A 12,439-nucleotide genomic window follows, 5' to 3' on the forward strand; every position below is an offset into this window, starting at 1 on the left:
GACCCAATAATCCATATCATAAACCCCGGAGTATGCAGTGATATTGTGAATTTATTCACAATTTGGTGAGGGTATTTAATATTTTATGGTTTCACATGAAATGATCGCAGGGAGTGGGAGTTTTATGGCAAGGTGCAAAAGTATTCAGAAAATGCCATGATAGTTTTATAAAATCCATTTTAGCCAAAATCTAAATTTTCCAACAGAAGGCCATGTAAGTTACTTGTACCTCTGTGGAATGTTTTTAAAGGATGCAAGTATGAACCAGATGTGATAGGGTCAACTTTTGATCCTTGAATTTTAAAAGCTGGCACTAGTATTAAGTTTTTTATGGCAGCACTAAAACTCACCTGGTCTGAATAGTTTATTAAAAAGGTGTAAGGCTGGCCGGGTGTGGTGGCTCACACCTGTATTCCCAGCACTTTGGGAGGCTGAAGTGGGCAGATCAAGAGGTCAAGAGATCGAGACCATCCTGGCCAACATGGTGAAACCCTGTCTCTACTAAAAATACAAAAATAGCCAGGTGTGGTGGCACATACCTGTGGTCCCAGCTACTCGGGACACTGAGGCAGAAGAATCGCTTGAACTCAAGAGATGGAGGTTGCAGTGAGCTGAGATTGCACCACTGCACTCCAGCCTGGCGACAGAGCAAGACTCCATCTCAAAAAAAAAAAAAAAAAAGGTATAAGGCTATACTAATGGACAGTTCCCAAATGCACTAAAATACTTAATGTGTACCATCCTACTGAAAGTATGAACCTACTTAGCTGATTTCCAGCTTGCTCTTTTCTGGAAAAGTAAGCTGCTCAGTGTGAGCTCAGGGACTTTCTGTTTCAAACAGATCAGAGGATGAATACTCGTCCCCTCAAACAGCTTGTTTAGAGTGCCTACTGGCCAGGCACAGTGACTCATGCCTGTAGTCCCAGCACTTTGGGAGGCCAAGGAGGACAGATCGCCTGAAGTCAGGAGTTCAAGAGCAGCCTGGCCAAGATGGTGAAATGCTCGCTATACTGAAAATGGGGGGGGGGGGGGGGGGGAAACTAGCCAGGTGCAGTGGCATGTGCCTGTAATCCCAGCTACTCTGGAGACTGAGACAGGAGAATCGCTTGAACTAGGGAGGCAGAGGTTGCAGTGAGCCAGGATCACACCACTACACTCCAGCCTGCGTGACAGAGCAAACTCAGTCTCAAACAGACAAAAAAGATTGCTTGGATTACCCACAGAGGGTCTGATTTAAGGATCTTGGGTGGGGTTTGAGAATTTTCATTTCTAGCAAGTTCCCAGGAGATGCTGACGCTGCTGGTGCAGGAATCACATTTGAGAACTATTGGCTAATTCCCCAAGCTTATAGGACTTGCCTATAAGCTTGGACTTGATGACCAAGACCCTATCCAACAAGCACATAGGATTTCCCTCTAAGATATTATGTGCTGGTATCAATATTGTAATTTAACATCAGGTAACCTGCAAAAGTATTTCCTAAATGCACAAATACCGTTTTTTGAATTATCTCCCACCACCACCATTCTGGTGCCACATCGATAAACCTAGTCATCTTAACTTTTCCTTTCTGCCTTGAATATCTCCTATTTATTCCTGAAGACACTCCAAATCAATATACACGTTCTTTTTTCCCTCTTACCTTTCCTCAATTATCTTGTGCTTTATTCTCCTTTATCCTTATGGAAAGAAAAGAACTTGAAAGTATTGAGAATGTTTTCAATACTGAGACATGTTCCCAAGGAGAGACATAAACTCTGAAACAGTAATAAAAATCAAACGAAATGATTCAACATTCTTCTTGCAACACAGAAAAATGAGTGCCATTTTCCAATTTGCTTTCCCAGTGAGCTTTGAAGATAAACACATTATTTCTTGATTTGAGTCCCCTTGCTCCCAAGACAAAGTGCCAGGCAAAAGCTCTTTTAGAAGAATTGTACTTCCGGTAGACTGTCATGTGAGCTGTTAAGCAACATGGACGTGATGACAGAAAAGTCTGTCTTGCCACTTTAGAGCCAAATTACACACCCTATGTGAAACCCACCTGAAGTCAGACTGCAGAGACCCAAATGTATAGATGAGAGGATCAGAGTATGGAATCTCCTTTCTCATGATAAGACTGCAGCAAAGAGGGGCACAGGGCCAAACATACCTCATATGATGGGACTGCGTAATGCCAAATGTATGACAGGTCAGCATCCAAAATCTACTTCCACAAAGCCAGACCATAGGGAGCACCACACATGAATAAGGATAACATCCAAAATCAATTTCCAATTAACCAGACTCCAAAGATGAGCACACACTGATGAGAATCAGAGATGGAAAACCACCATCACAGAACTGGGGCACAGAGACTACCAGTCATGAAAAGAACTACACAGAACCAGACTGCACAGGGCACCACATATATGGATAATGGGATCTGAGCCCCAAATCTACTTTCAGTTACTGGGCTGCACATCCCCACTTCATCTTCTCAGAACCAGGCCGCCGCAGAAGCACCACAGACACTGATGAGAGTACCAGAGTCCCAAATCTACTTCCATATAAGGAAACCCCACTTCACGTCCTCTGCTTGCCACTACGGTTTTGTTTTTTGTTTCCCATGCCAACATAAGCGCTTTATTCAGAGGCTGTCGTATTTTCTCTGATGTTCAGTTACTAATGATCCTACTTACTGCAGATGAGTAGAACAACGTTTCCTTCGAGCTCATGCTTCAGAAACAGGCAACAAACAGTAACACATAATTTGTTTATCAATAAATGAGAAGAAAAACAGCCAGAAAGAGGATATTGTAAATTTTTACCATTTACCATTAGTTTTCAGATGAGAAAATGAAGGCAGACTGATATTTCTAGTATCACACAAATAATTTTCAGAACCATACTTCACACCTGTTTGATGTTTTTCTCACCCCATCTGTTTTTAGAACTGCAGGCTAGGTGCAGTGGCTCATGCCTGTAATCCTATCACTTTGGGAGGCCAACGTGGGAGGATTTCTTGAGCTCAAGGATTCAAGACCAGCCTGGGCAACACAGACCTTGTCTCTACAATTTTTTTTTTTTTTTTTTTTGGTAATTAGCCAAGTGTATTCTCTTTGCCTAAAAGAAAAAAAGTAGTCGCAGCTACTCAGGTGGCTGAGGTGGGAAGATCACTTGATACTAAGAGGTCAAGGCTGCAGTGAGGTGTGACTACACCACTGCACTCCAGCCTGGGCAACAGAGTGAGACCCCGTCTCAAAAAAATAAAAAACTAAAAACGCAATGTTTATCCACACAATTCTAGCTAAGGAAAGACACCATCCACCACCTTTTATTCTGGAATGTACCTTCACTATCTGTTCTAGCCAGCAGTAGGCAGACTGTCATTCAGTTCAAGTGACTTCATTTCTCTGTCAAAAATTAGATATGAAAGTCTCCTTACACGTAAAGGGTCACTAAAGTTGCTGTTGAAAATATTAAAGAGAATATTCCCTGCTCAGGACCACTGACCCATAGAAAGATAATCAGTGAGAAACAGGCAATCCTTTCTCTAAGCATCCTGTTTCTTCACTTTCTTGGAATCATGATTTTGGTATTTGAAAGTATTTTGGAGAAACAGTATCTTAGGTGAATGCTACTACAATAATAATCTAAGAAGAAATCTCAGAGTCATCCTTACTAGTAACCACTTTTTATTTGTATAAATCTGTGGGGTACAAGCATAGTTTTGGATACCCTATTCAGCATGCATACACTAACACTAACAATAGCTGATGATCTTTTAAAAAAAAAGGGGGGCGGTCTGTGCATAATTGGATAAATGCATACAACGTGTGCTGGTCAAGTCAGGGCTTTTAGGATATTGTCACCCAGATAACATTGTATCCCTTAAATTCTCATCAACCACCCAGCCCCAACCTCTCACCCTTCCAAGTCTCCAACAGCTGTCATTCCACTCTTCACATCCATGTGCACACATTTTTTAGCTACCACTTATGAGTGAGAACGCATGATATTTGTCTTTTGGAGTCTGACCTGTTTCATTTAAGATAGTGACCTCCAGTCCATCCATCATGTCACTAAAGACAATGTTATGTGTTATGGCTGAACAGTATTCTACCAAGTACACCACAATTTCTTTATCCAGTCATCCACTGACAGACACTCAGGCTCACGTTCGTATCTTTGCTATTGTAAATAGCATTAAACATATGAGTGCATATACCTTGGCTCCACAGCCAACTCCAAGCACCAGTAGTCCTTCCCTCTGCCAGCTGGAGCCCTCTTTGCTCTGCCTCAGTTTAGGGGTAAGAGGGAAGGAAGAGGATGAGAGGAGAAAGAGGAAGACTTCTGAAGCTTCTGCACCTGTAGTGCTGCACTGTCTTACCACATTTATTTACCAGAATTATTTCAAGAATGTTTAAACTTATCAGACTGATCCCAAGTCCTGAACTTAACCCTGAAGTTCAATTCTGTGCCCCTAAACTCTTCCATGGTCCTCAAACTGTGCCTCTCATGTCTACATCTCAAGGTATTTTGTGCTGTTGCTTGGCCTGAAAGGGACCACTCTGCACTTCCCCTGCAGCTTCCCTTCACACTTGAGGTCGGCTGTGGTGCCTCCCTCTGTGAAGCATTCTCTGCTCTTCCCATGACGTCCGCTTTCCCCTTGCTCCTGTGCATTGATGGAGCACAGGGTCATGGCTTTAAAGCTGGGAGCTCTTTGAGGGGTAACTCCATTTCATTTATGTTTTATCCCCAGCATTAGGCAGGATCTCAGAGACCAAGCCACTGGTGGTATAAGAACTAATTTCAGGAAAGAGGAAAGAGAAATGATGGCTCAGCATCCCATCTCTGCGGGCATAATGGTGGTCACCGGTCAGCCATGGGACCAAGGTCATCAGACAACTCTATTCAAACTTGACATGTGGTGTTAAGGCTTTTTTCTTCAACAATTATTAAATATGAGTCTACACACAGGAAAAATAATACTTGCTTGCTGTCTCCTGGCCCCTTGCCTGCCCCAATGTGGTCTTCTCCCTTCAGGTTGCTGGGGCCAGGGCAGCCATGGAGGGGCAGCAACACCTCTGAACCACTCCTGTGGAGTACAAGCCCCAGCACTTTCTACTTAGAAAATGCAAGTGGTAGAGAAGAAAAGCAGACTTCAAGAACATTGTTATGAGGCTGGTGAGGGAGGAGTTGTCCCTGTCCTGCACACTTTTGTTAATTCCTTGCACTATGTTTCAAAAGTAACAAAAATATTAATTGCCTAGAACTTTGCTGTTGGAGTGATCAACAACCAGTCAGATGACCCACTTATTTTTCGCTTCTTGAACTTGAAGCTTTGATACTTGCACAATCTAGCAGCACCTAATTTCAACAATGACAGCAACAACTTTATATACAATAAATTAATGGGTGAATGGGGTTAATCACTTTTTCCAACTGGTAGCACTGCTAACTGGGACACCACTTACATTTTTAGAGGACTAAACACACATTCATTTTAGAAAATTTGTAAAATATGAAAAAAAAACACAACAAAATCACTCCTAGTCTCACCACCCACATACATACGTCAGAGTTGGGTCCTCCTGGCACGCCATACATTCCAAATATTAATTAAAGGCAAATCAGCACTCACTTCTGGATGTAAGCACTCTAGAAATCTATTTTGGACTCTTAGCTGACCTGTTTACCAAGACTTCTGGGCACAATCATTCTTTTGTATACACACACTGCTCTGTTTGCCTATGATCTGAAAACACCTTAGGACAAGAATATGTGGAACAATAAATCATTTTGGAGGTCTGTGTTTGAATGGACCTTAAAAGACTGCATGGTTTGATACTGTCTGCTGACCACACCCAAGGATCATTAATTTCTCCACATGAATGTGTCTGGATCTTAGTTGAAAACAGGAATGACTAGAGTGTTCCAAAGGGAGGGAGAGGGCTGTAAGATCGGAGTGACAAGCAAGAGTGGACAGGAAATTTGATATCCAAAAGAAACGCCCAGAATAAAAAGTCCCTGACACAAGGCAACAAGCCTTTCCAGTGAAAGGCGGGGCCTGTGCTGCACTCAGAAGGGTTTAAAGAACGAGACCGACACCGCCTGGAGACAAACGGAGCTGGTGTGGCCGGAACAGAAGTCCCAGCTCTCACCTGGAACCTCAGGGGAGGCACAGCAGCCATCCAGGGCTCCCGGCACCCCCGCGCCAGGAGGCGCTGTCTCCTCTCCTGTCCCCTGTCCTGGGGGCCCAGAGGCCTTGAGCTGGGGGAGGGAGAGGCTCGCACTGCCACGGCTTGGGGAGGCTTCGAGTCAGTGCGTGTGAACGCAGGGCACAGCTCGAGGCCCAGGGCTCCGGAAGCGCTGGCGTCCTCCTACCTGAAATTCAGTCCGCACTCCGGCCGGCCTCCTCCGGCAGCAGCTCCCCGCCCGGGCCGCCACGTGGGGTCCTGCAATCGCCTCTGCAGCAGCTTTCAAACTGGAGCTTGAAGTTCATGTGGGCTGCAAGGCTGCACCCACCGTGAAATGACCCGATTTTCTAACTCTCCTTACCTGTGACTTTTCCTTCTGCAGGATCTTCTACGCCTCCCAGACTGAAGAACACGGTTGCTGGAGAACGCGAAAGCCAAATGCGAGCTGCATCGCGGCCCGGCTGCTGTCAGCGGTGGAAAGCGCAGCCGCGGTGCACCCCCGGCGCGGGCGGCGCCGGCGCGGCTCGGCCTCTCCCGTCGGGGCGCTCGCCGGGCGCGGGGCTTCCTCAGGAGCGCTCCCTTTCCTTTCTCACGAGGGTTGTCACCATAGAATTAAACATGTCACAGCATTTTCGTCTCCGCCCTGGGGTAGCGAATGCTGGGAACGGAGCCCGGAGCCGAATCCGCCTCTCCCAGCGAGGGCCCCGCGAGCCGGGAAAAGCCCTTTCCTTGGCCCGGGGCCACAGGTGCTCACTCTGGGGAGGCGCGGCTGACTGGCCTCCTGCACGGGACTCAGAGTGACGCCGGGCGGGCAGCCCCCGAACCGCGGCTCAGCCTCCGACGGCCCGCGGCTTCTCTCGGCAGCGCGTCCTCCCCGCGGCCTCCGGGCCCCCCGAAGCGCAGGAGCGACCGCAGCGACCCCTCGGGCAGCGCGCCCAGGCGGGCGGCGGGGAGCCGCGGCGGGGCCGCGCTCACATTTATACCCAGCTAATTATATGCAAATTAAACGACGGATTACGCAGATATTTCTAGAATAAGGGTGGTACCTTTCAGGTCCTCAGGTTGTTGCCATGGAAAGGGGCGGCCTCGTCCGGGCGTTGCCATGGCAACGACAAACTGACAGGTCCCCAAGGAGGTGGGTCTTACGGAAACCCGCTTCCCCGCCCCGTCCCGCCTCCAGCTCAGCGGCGGAGTCGGAAGACGGGCGCCCCCGCGAGTGCCGGAGACGCAAAACGCGTCGCTCGGAAGCGGGTTCTGTGGGGGCTTCAGAAGCACCTGCATTTTCACCGAAACTCGCCACCCGCCGTCCGGCGACAGCGCAGTCCCGGCCGGTCTCTCCTCTGGCCGCCTCTTCCGAGGGAGGCGGAGAGACGCGTTCGGAGGCGGCGGCCCCGCCCAGGCCGGGGGTCCAGGGCCCGCTCGCTGCCGGCTGCGCCGCCGCGGTCGACGCTTCCAGGACGCTTCGGAACGCGCGCACGCGAGCACCGCGCCGCGGGCCGCCCCTGCTGTCGGGCTTCACCGAGGACGCGACACCACCGAGCTTAGCGAGGTGGATTAAGGTCACTTCTCCTTAGACACTTTACCTGCTTAGAGCAAGCGTTCTGCAGGACAGGCCTGCCGTCCAAGCCCTCGCGCCGGCCGGGCGGTCGCACGCGGGTGGTCCCAGCACGTGGAGAGGCCGAGGCGGGGGCCCCGCGTGCGCCGGGGAGGCGGAGGCTGCGGTGAGCGGAGACCGCACAACCGCACCCCCGCCCGGGCGACACAGCGAGACCGGCCTCAAAAACGTGTTTAACGAAATCGTCAAATAACCTGTGATTCTCTGCAGAGTCCTTAAGAACTGTTAAAAATTCTATTCATAAATGCACACAGTTACTCCTATTTATTACAAATCAAAGTTGTCTATAGGAGTCTTGAAGACTCTCTAACTAGAATTGATGGGTTTGGGGGATGTTAGATAAGGTATGTCTGGTTTTTATCTCTAATACCATTGTAATTTAAACACTAAAATGTAGCAATGAAGTTGCCAAGATCGTTGGATTTTAATTGGGCTATTCAAATATCCAGACGCCAACTGAATTCACAGCAGAAAAAAAAAAAAACTATTTGATCTATTTACTATATTTTCATTTTAGGTTATTATTTTTTCCATTAGTGCCTGGCAAGTAAACAAATATTAGAATTTAAATCTCTAGGGCAGTTCGTGCGTTTTTGGTCCTTAGCAATGTAACACCAGTTAACATGGGGGCTGTAGTGAAAATGGACAAAATCAACGGAAAGGGCTTGTAAGCAATCTAAACAGACTCAAGCCAGCCATATCCCCAAGAGCCCACAGTGATGACAGATGAATCCACCTGAACTCTTACGGTCCAACATTAATGACCGATTTCAACACATTTTAGAAACTTACACATGTGACAGTAGTAATGAAGATTACATTTTACCCAAAACGATGTAGAGTCAGAGTAACCTGCTTTAACCTCACCTTTTATTCTTAGGTTTTAGATTTGTGGTATTCCTAATCTCATAAACGAAAGGGTACGCTAAGGCCGCTGAAACAAAGTAGACACACAGGGGCCAATTTGGGGTATGCAACATATCTAGAAAGATTCAAATGACACAAGTAAAATCACAAGGAACATAACGAGCTCAGCAGTTACTTCACTGTGTTCAACAGCTGAAGCACCTCATCGTGTTATTGGGCCCCAAGTTGCCCTTTATATTTTCATTAGCATCTTTCTACTACTGGAAATGTTATCTAGAATCAATATAAACTTTAATAAGAGATAAGTGTATCTGGTAATATAACCAGGAAAATGTGGTCCAAGATATTTTACTGCTTTAGGAAGAAAGGTCTGCAGTATTAGCCCTATGGTAAAATATTTATACCGTTGCTGGTAAATGATAGAGTATGTGTACTCTATAATCTTAAATCATATGCACCAATGTTTTAACTGTGGGTAACCCCCCATATAGGCACGGAGGAATGAGAGCTAAGCAGAACCCTTACACAGTTAGGGCTTGAGGAATAAAACATAGCGTCCACCCCCATTAAGTCACCTAGGCCAGGAGGTGGACAGTGCACAGCAAGGGGCCCATTCCCACAAAGGCAAGGGTCCCATTCCCATGAAGGCAAGGGCCGTGTGCAGTAAGGGGTCCACCCCCTTACGTCACCGAGGCTTGAAGGTGGGCCGGGCGCAGTGAAGAGGGTGCCGTGTGCAATACTTCTATCTATGGGAACATTATTTCTAAGAAGATTTATAGGAGGATGCTTTAAGTCACACAGCAGTGACAGAGCTGTCAAGGTTACCGCCGCCTTCTGGCAGCTTCCAATGGCTTCTATGGGAAGATGCTTTTCAAGCAGCACAGTAGCAAGAGCTGATAAAGTTCACAGTCCCCAAGGTGGATTGCCGTTCTGAGGGCAGCCTTCCACAAGAACTGGAGCAAGGTCCTACAACTCCTTTATCTTTATCAGGAGGAGTGGCTCTCACCCCAAGCCTGCCACACAGCGGATATCTTTACAATACTGAATGCTGCCGCCTGGGCCATGGATTCTTGTCCTGGTATAACTGTTTTCCCTTAAATCATGCTCTGCACTGTGTCTGCTCTAGGCATTCCTCCAATTATAAGCTGCTTATTCCTTAATCTATGCTCTGTACTGTGTCCAACTCTAGGCATTCCTCCGATTATGAACTAAAATATAATTATAGGTATATATGTAGGGAAATATTCTTCAGGCACTCATACTATCAACAAGTAATGATTATATATAGAGGATTATATAAAGGGAGACTTCAAGCCCTATTTCTATAAACTAATACATGATTATGTAAAGGATTATATAAAAGGAAATCGCTGAGTAGTAACACTATAAAGTGAGATATTCCTCAAGCCCTAACTGCCAGGGTTCTGCTTAGCTCTCATTCCTCGGTGCCTACATGGGGGGTTACCCACATTTAACAGTGAGAAAACACTGTTAGAAGCATATAACATTGCCAAATGTAGGTGGAAGCTTAAATTTTAAGTTAATGGATGGTAGATTTTAAATAAAAACAATCATTCTGGCATGTACTTCCTGGTATTCTCTTCTGCACATCACTTCTCCCAGGGGCAACCACAGACAGAAAGACCTTGTTACAGAGAAGTGTAAAGAAAACTTCTCAATCAAGACAGTTACACTAATCCCTGTAGTTTTCAGTTCAAATGATCTGGATTGAGATGGACTTTATATTAGAAAGCAAAAAGACATCTAGTCCTGCTCAGGAATATGCTGTTTTCTTAACTCTGAATCTGAATCTGTGGAGTCTTGGCCTGCTGCCACCATGGCAACCCTTCAGGAGATCAGGGTGTGGCACCAATGAATTTGCAGATCACTGCAGGTAAGCAACTTGCTAATTAACTGTTCAAGAAATGGCAAAGATCCATTCTCCCCTTCTAGCACATGGAAAATAAAACATGATTATATGGAGAACATCTTTTAAGAAACACAGAAGGAACCATCCTGCTGCTCCCACCCCCACCTTCTTGTAAACAGAAAAGCGGGTATAGTGTGGCAAGAACTTGGCACAAGGTCTCAGATGTAGAAGGTGGTTACGTAGTCATACTCAGAACTTCTTTGGCATTGAGAAATTAGATTGAGGATATTGTTAAATTATACCAAGTCCTTCAGACATTATGGATAAGTATTTTGACCCTGGAAACTACAATTTTCATTTGGATAAAACCACGTACATTCTAAAAATGGTTTTAAGGATTTCTAAGTAGGATTCAAATAGGTAAGAACTGATAGACATGGTGATATCCCTAGACAGTCTAACTTTATTATTAAACAGATTTCATACCGAACTTTTTCATAGATACTGAATTGAAACCATGCTTAGTATTTCAGTAGCAACACATCTATTTTTAGTATCTCAACTTTTACCTTCATCAAACCAATTAAACATGGAATATCATATCAAAGCAAAAAAAAAATCTGATGCTATAAATAGCTAGGAAATGGCTAGAAAATGTGCAGCACTGGGTGCTGACATATATGTATTCTGCTCACTTCTAAATCAGGAGCTTATTAGACAAAGACGATCACTGCTAACACCTATGAATAAAAACAAAGGGAAATAGTTGGTGACTAGGAAATGGGGCACAGAGAACCACTGTGAATGCAAAGGGCAGTTCTGGGATGAGGTCACCCATTTTCTTAACATGTGAGACATCACCAGGAGAGTGCCAGCCTCAGGACTAACACAATTAGACACCCGAGCTGCTTCATCCCAAAGGGGCTGGAATGGGAGCAGGGGACAGGGCGGGGCTAAACTTGGGATTCCCAAGCGCGTTCCAGAAATCCTTGCCCTCACCTTCAATTCTGTCCTCTCCTTTCGTGTAGTCTTATTGATACACCTAATCATTTGAAAGCACATATAAAACCTATAAAAAATGCTTTAGTAACCAAAAATAATCTTCCCTAAGAAATGCCTAATCTCTTTAAAATTACCTCTTATAAATTCCCATTTATTTTCAGAAGTTGTTTTCCACAAGATAATATAAATGGTGGATGAATCTTCCATCCTTTATAGGATCGAAGATCACTTTCCTTGAAATGAGACCTCCAATCTGGGCCTGCACAGGGACTCTTTAGAGCAGGCGTCCCCAAACTGCGGCCCCCTGAGGCCATTTATCCGGCCCCCCGCCGCACTTCAGGAAGGGGCACCTCTTTCACTGGTGGTGAGAGGAGCACAGTATGTGGCGGCCCTCCAACGGTCTGAGGGACAGTGAACTGGCCCCCTGTGTAAAAAATCTGGGGACACCTGCTTTAGAGCATTTATTTGTAGCTTATGAGAGTCCAAATTTGAGATCCTATTTATATATATATTGTGATGTCTGAAGTGTGCATTGTTTTTCTTTTCAGTAAACTGTCTTGTATGGTTTTTCTGTATCATCAGTCTTCCCATTCTAAACAAGCTGCCTGGTAGGCGGCCAGGAAGTGCAACGAGTGAACAGGATCTGTGACTCTCACAGGATGTTTTTATGAATTTTATGGCTCTACCTTTCAAGATATACATACATCTAACACAAAACGATTACCTTCAGAAAAACCGCTGAACCATTAAAGCCTATGATTCATTGCTAATATTCTATTTTTCCTAGTGTACTTTTACGTGAATGGCAAAGTATTTAACATTTAACTTTCCATATCATGGGTTCAAAACTGTAGGATGTGCACGATTTCTGAAAAAAATACCTTGATTCACTGCAATTAATTC

The 12,439-nt window shown here is 45.5% G+C and overlaps 1 long non-coding RNA gene across 1 annotated transcript in view; it reads right to left on the reverse strand.

Moving 5' to 3' along the window:
• The window catches only part of LOC120361654 (uncharacterized), a 64,286-nt gene extending 56,935 nt beyond the window's left edge, over positions 1–7,351 (reverse strand). Inside the window, exon 1 of the long non-coding RNA XR_012513050.1 lies at positions 6,544–7,351. This is a non-coding gene — a long non-coding RNA (uncharacterized LOC120361654). The remainder of the gene's footprint in view (positions 1–6,543) is intronic.
• Positions 7,352–12,439: the final 5,088 nt, after the last annotated feature.

The sequence above is a fragment of the Saimiri boliviensis genome, chromosome 13, assembly GCF_048565385.1.
Source record: "Saimiri boliviensis isolate mSaiBol1 chromosome 13, mSaiBol1.pri, whole genome shotgun sequence".
NCBI lineage: Eukaryota > Metazoa > Chordata > Mammalia > Primates > Cebidae > Saimiri > Saimiri boliviensis.